Raw genomic sequence first — 7407 nt, 5'->3', positions numbered from 1 at the left:
TACCTAACTGGCATAACCACTAGCATGCAACACTAACTCATACTCAACATCTAACACTGCTAGGATAACATATTCAATGGGCCCGCCTTGGTGCCTTATACCCCTTAGTATAGTGAGGATAACTCACCTTGCAACTGCCAAACCGAATCACAAGAGCACAATCCCGAAGCACCGCCTCAAACTCCAACACCTATATCCATCAATAACCATTGAAATAAATATCCAAATTACCATAATACCCCTTAAGGTCAAAGTCAAAGTCCTCAGTCAAATTCAACCTTCTTGTTTGACTCTACTCGCCGAGTCAACCCGTCGACTCGCCGAGTTCTCATACCCAGAAAACTCTCATAGCATGACTTAACTCACCGAGTCGCCCCAAGACTCGTCGAGACCAACAATCTCTGAGTTCCATCCTAACCAACTCACTGAGTCCCCAACCGAATCACTAATCCAAGGATTTAATTGAAAAAGGTTAGGATTTGCGAGTAGACTCGCCGAGTCCAAGAACAGACTCGCCGAGTTCACGACAATCTTCAATAGACTCTCCGAGTTGTTCTTCCAACTCGTCGAGTCCAAGCTCATCATCATAAGACTTGCCGAGTCACCCATGCGACTCGCCGAGTTACTACGCGACTCAATGTCTTATCTCTAGCCCGACTTGCCGAGTCATCTCCCAGATTCGCCTAGTCCATACGTGCATTCTCATAATCTCGAGTCACAGAGCTACTCCTTTGCTCCAAACAATAGATCTGGGTCTCTAGGGTCCATTAGCAACATAAAGTTTCCACCTTTATGTGCTTCTTGCCCCATAATCCCAAAAACCAAGCTAGAAAGGGACTTAACTCTTGGGGAAGGGCTTTGCATAACAACTAGAAAGGCTTTCTGCATCAATGATCCATATAGAACTCAAATCTGGAGTTTCAACTCCAGATCTAACTCATGCTTCAAGATCTCATCAATATTTCTCCAACCAAAGCCTAAAACTCCATGAAAATGGAACTAGAAAGGAGAAGGCCAAGGATAACGATTCCTTACCTCTAAAATGACCTCCCACTGAAGTATAATCCGGATCTCTTCAAGTCTCCTTGATCCAAGCTTCTTGATCTTCAAGATCCCTTCACAAATCACACCAATTTGCTTCCAAGTCTTCTCACAAACGAAATTAGGGCTTCTGGATCTCAAAAGGGTAGCAAAGAGGCTGAGGGTGGGTTATAATGTGCTTTATATAGGGCACAACCCCCAGGATTAGGGTTTTCTCCCTTCAGCACCAACTCGTCGGGTACAAGCCGCCGACTCGGCGAGTTGGCCACTTAAACCCGCGACAAATCCCGCTTCGACTCGGCGAGTAAGCATGCCTACTCGTCGGGTCCCTTTCCTTAATTTACAATTTAAGCCCTTCAACAACACATCTGGAATTTGGGGTGTTACAGTACTGATGGCACACTTAGCATTCTCATCAGAGGGGACTTTAGGGTTTATCTCGGGCCATTAATTTTTGGGACTTAAGGACTTTGGGCCCTTGCTGGGCCATGAGCTTTTCTGTGATGGGCCTTTAGACTTGGACCCATTTTGGACATACTATATCTTTTGGGCTTTGGGACTAACTGTATTTGGGCCTTGGTGGATTAGGCCCAATAAGGCAAGGATTAAGTAGCCTGTTTCCTATAAAGCTAGAGTTTATGGTTTGGACTCTCAGGGTGGTTTATTGAGCTAATTTCTAATTAGGGTTTTATTACTTGTGAAGTTGTGATTTAGAGTGAGAGGATTTTGCAAGTCAGCAACTCGAGTGTGATTTGATATCTTCAGACTGAGGTGAGTTTCCTTCACTGTAGTCGTGGGTCGAAGGCACCAATGCCGACCCACTAGATTCTGTTTGTAGAGTGATGATTGTCTTCGTGACAATTACCTGTTGTGACTGTATTTGATTGATGTTTTTGTGGCTCTTATTGTTATGATTATATGTGTAGTGGTAAGGGGTGAAATAGACTCGATGTCGCTTGAAAGATACCAAACGGGTGAAATAAATCTAGTACCGGTTGAAATATACCGAAAGGGATGAAATAGACCAAATACAGGTTAAAAGATACCCAAGAGGGTGAAATAGAACCGATATCGATTGAAAGATACCGAAGGGGGTGAAATAGACCCAATATGTTTTTGACTGTTATATATCTGTATGATATGAGGTATTTTGGGGGAGCTCACTAAACTTTGTGGTTACGGTTTTCAGTTTATGTTTAAAGTACTTGTAGCTCGAAAGGGAAGGGTCCGACCTGATGACACTGCATCCACCTATGTTTTTCCGCATCACGTGAATTTGGGATTTTGTACTTTGATAATATTTTACTATGATATACTCTCGACTATTTGATATGATTATCGTATGATTAGAATGAATTTAAAAATGAAAATTTTCTCTGAATTTTTAGGACATTACGAATATTGTTATGAAAAGCGGCCACCTAATTTTTTTTGTTACAAAATACACAGCTACAGAATTTGCCAAGGAGCATATAACTATGAAACCTTTAGCTATGGAACTTGTTACGGAACCTTTAACTACGAAATTTGCTACGAAACCTCTAGCTACGAAAGTTACTACGGAACACGTTATTACGGAATAGACGTCGTAGCAATGGTCGTAGCAAAATTGTTACGAAACTATATTTCCGTAGTAAAACATTTTGCTACAAAAAATATACCTATGGAATCCCATTGACAAATTTTGTTGCGAATTTCGTAGCTATTTAGGTTTAGTTACGTAATTTCAGCTTTTTGCTATGAAATTTTTTCGTAGCTATATCAAAATTTTCTTGTAGCGATGGAACCACTATCGTCCCTGGTTCGCAGTATGATCGATCGATTCGAACCGGTTTTTAAGATATTATTTAATTAAACTTAACTTTGGGCAAAACCAACCGAATCTAGTAAAGAAAACCTCTTTTTAATCTTACTTGCATATATACATCAGGGCCGACTCAACGAGTTTGGGGGCTCTAAGCGAACCAAAAATTTGGGGCCCTTTGACATTTATAATACTTAATGTTAAAAAACCCTCTTCCTTTATCCGGGCTTGGGACCGACGATAATAAACTAAAAAGTTTACAAATGGCGGAGTTAATTTTTTTTTGTATATGTTTTTTGTGAATATATTTTATGACATAAAGTTGACTTTTCTAGCCTTTTTAGATGCAAATTCTTTAATGAAAATTTCATAATCAATTTCTTCTACTAACTGTTTTTCAATTGACAAAATAGCTAATCCATTTAATCTTTCTTGTGACATTGTATATCTTAAATAATTTCTTAACAGTTTTAATTTAGAAAAACTTCTTTCTGCAGAGGCAACGGTTACAGGAATAGTTAAAATAATTCTATAGGCAACATATGCATTTGGAAAAGAACTAAACTTTTTAATATAATTAAGTATATTAATAATTGTATCACGTTCTAAATGTAAAATGTGTCTTAAAAGTTTTAGTTCATGAAATAAATCTAAACCATCAATATCTAAGTTATCATCATGCTTTAAAGATTTTTCAAGGTTTAAACAATGTTTTTTTAAAGTATTTTCATCAAATGATTTTAATTTTTCTATACTAAATAGAAAACCAAAAATATTTTTGAACTCGTTAAATTGCTCAAATATACTTTTAAGTGAAGTAATGACTTTATCTACTACATATAAAAAGTAATCAGTTTTAAATAACTGAATCGAAGTTTTAATAGTTTCATTAGCAACATTTTCATCATATCGGCTATTTCTTTTAATGATACGTTTTTCACGAAATTTAGGTTTTACGTTCATTTCTAAAGCCAATTCTTTTGCACAATCTAAAGTCTTTTCAAATCCGTTTTCTCTATATTCTTGAAAGAAACATAAAAGTCCATTTAGTTGATCTATAGCATCATCGATACACATATCATATGATTGCAAGCTTTTACTAACAGTGTTAATAGCAAACAAAACATCATACCAAATAATCATTCATAATAAAAATTCATAGTTTGAAAGTTCATATGTAGCTAAACATTTAGCCTCACTTTAAATTTTGTGATCTCCACACTTTTTGGATAATTGTAAAAGTGTTTTTCCTAATTGTGGTGCTTGAAATCTAATTGTTTTTACACTTTCTATCCTACTTTCCCAACAAGTTTGCGATAATGGTTTAAGTGTTAGGTTTGATATATTATCTTGTAATATTTTCCACCTTTGAGGTGATGAAGCAAATATCGAATATATACGTTGTATAACTCCAAAAAATTCACTAGCTTTATCACACAAATTAGCCATATCACAAATTACTAAATTTAAACTATGACAACCACAAGGAGTGTAGAATTCTCTAGGATTAATATCTAACAATCGTTTCTGTACACCTTGATGCTTTCCTTTCATATTTGAACCATTGTCATAACCTTGACCCCTAACATCATTTATATCTAGTCCTATATTTTTAATTTCATCAACTATAACATCATATAAATCTTTACCGGTTGTATTATCTACAATTAAAAATCCTAGAAAGTACTCCTTTACTTCTATTGGAGTTGTTGAAAGATCTAAACATCATATGATAATTGACATTTGTTCCTTATGACTTGTATCAGGAGTACAATCAAGTATTATTGAAAAGTATTTAGCCTCTTTTACTTTTTTGATAATTTTAGTTTTAACTTCTTCTCCTAATAAACTAATAAGTTCGTTTTGCATATTATGTCCAAGATAATGATTATGAATTTCATTGTCATTAATTCTCCTAATATGTTCTTGCATAATAAAATCAAATTCTGCAATCATTTCAATTATAGTTAAAAAATTACCATTATTTTCTTCATAAATCTTTTCATTTGTTTCACGAAATGCTAAATTATTTTTTCCTAAAGTTTTTACTACAACAATGATTCTTATTAACACGTTTTTCCAATGTTCTTTTTCTTTATTTATTTGTTTTTCGATTTGCTTGTCAATTGTTTTATTATTTGCTAATCTAGTTTCTAAGTCAATCCATGACCTCATATTAAGAGTGTGTCCGTTACTTGTTTCATGTCTTTTTAATATACTAGAAATATTGTTCCAATCATTATTACCTTTATGTGTTAACGAACATGTAGATGTATTCACATTAAATAATTTACAACAAAAACAAAAAACTCTATCTACATCTATGGAATAAACCAATCATGTTCGTTCGTATTTATCTCCATTTGGTATTTTTTTTGCATATAAAGAGATGTACTAAAGCTTCTTAAATGTTGATCTTTTGGAAATTTAAAATCATAAATCTTAATAGGACCCTTTTCTACGATTAAATCTCTTAAGTTAGTACTAATAGTATTCCATCTACTTGGATCATATATGTTTAAAGGTGTGTTATCATCTTCACTATTAGTTTGTTCGTTATCAATTTCAATATTACTTTGTTCGTTATCATTTTCACTATTAGTTTGTTCGTTATCAAATTCAATATTATTTTGTTCGTTATTATTTTGACTATTAGTTTGTTGATTACCATTTTCAGTATTAGTTGGTTCATTATCATTTTCAATATTAGTTGGTTCATGATCATTATTATTAACATTAGCTTGTTCTTGTTCATTATCAACATTAGTTTGTTGTTGTTCATTATCAATGTTTTTGTTTGTAATTACATATTTTAAAAGCGACCCTTTTTGTTTATCTATAAAAGCTTCTTCTTGCATTTTTCGTTTCCTTTTTGAAGCACTGGATTCGTATTTTCTCTTTGACATGATTATTAATTATTTGATTAATACTATAAGTTTATAAGATATGGATTAGGATTATACCGCCCCTGAGATAATGGAAAGCTCAAAAACGACGGAATCTGTCAATCTGGAATCAGTGAACGATGGAATCAGCCAATCAAAAATCAGTGAACAATGGAATCTTCCAATCTGGAATAAAAAATCAGAAATTGAAAAGATTAACAACTTTGATCATTCATGCCATTTGGATAAAACCAAAAAAATTAAAATACAAATCTAATTGAAAACTTTTTCTATTTTGTATGCTATATTTATAATGACATCAATTATATACAAATGTAATTGAAATCTTACATGCAATTCCACATGATTCTGTCAATAATTAGGAACCAAACATTGTCCAATACTATCACATATTATGAAAAAAAATCATTCATTAGATTGCAAATAAGGTTGATTTATTATGAAAAAAAACTTTCTTATGTAGTCTGCCAATGTCAAGTTGTCAACATTTCCTGACTGCAATCAATTTTAACGGTTTAACTTAAAATTACAGTTCATTGAAACTTGAAAAATCTGTGGTTGTGTAATGTGACTAATGTCCATTGTCAAAAGATTAAACTTAATTAATTGGCTATGATTCTATTAACCCCAGTTACATAATAAGAATTCAGAGATAATCCACAAACCAAAACTGAAAAGTGATGATCCAAAAATCAAACCACAAACAGTGAAAAACGGTATGAATTTTGGAAATTGATGATGCATAATTGCATATTACCGTGAGTATGAGTACAAGAAAGTGAAAAACGCATACGAAGATCAGAAGATGCATATATTACTACCGACTTACCGTGAGTCTGAGTCTGAGTTGAGTCCCTGTCTCCGAGTTTGTGAGTCGATTAACGATTGGAGAAGGTGAGACCGTGAGAATTAAGAAGCAAGAACCCAAGAATAACTGAAGACAGCAGCGATAACTTGATTGAAGCCTTGAATCGATTGGAGAAGGGAGAAAAAGAAGGAATTTTAATCATCGTGTGCGGTGTGCCTGTGTATACCGATCGTGATTTCTTGAAGAAACGATACAATTTTTTTTTTGGAAAATCGGACATTGGATTGAAATTAAAGGGGCCCCTATCAATTGGGGGCCCTAAGCCCTATCCTAACACATAATACACTAAGGCCGACCCTGATATACATTGTATCTAATAAAAACAAGTTATAGTTATTTTGTTTCAAGACTACAAACAAGCATGTCTAATAAAAACAAGTTATAAAAGATGTTGCTTCTCTTTCCAGTTTGTTCTTTTGGTGGGTTTGCTCGTGCACTTGTATTTATTCATAATTTCATATAGTTCTTTGTAGATTGGGGGTTGTTTTGTATTGTTTTTCTCTTTTCTTCCGTACTTTTACAAAAGTCTTTTGCACTTTTGTATTTTCTGGCTTCCTGCTAACTTTTTAATTTCTTTTATTTTATATTTCATTGCCGTTATAAAGAAAAAGTCTACGATGAATATAGTCTAATTGTATCATCGTGGTGGTGGTCATGAGTTCCATATCACTGCACTTGCTTGGACGATGCTAGAGTTGTAATGGAAAAAGGTCCCATGTACTTGATATAAGACCAAAACATGTTCTAATGTTTTTGATACGTGGTTAATGATTCAGTGACATTTAAAA

The sequence above is a fragment of the Lactuca sativa genome, chromosome 8 (assembly GCF_002870075.4).
Source record: "Lactuca sativa cultivar Salinas chromosome 8, Lsat_Salinas_v11, whole genome shotgun sequence".
In the NCBI taxonomy this organism is placed as follows: Eukaryota; Viridiplantae; Streptophyta; class Magnoliopsida; order Asterales; family Asteraceae; genus Lactuca; species Lactuca sativa.
The sequence above is the reverse complement of the archived record's forward strand: the minus strand, read 5'-3'. Positions refer to the sequence as shown.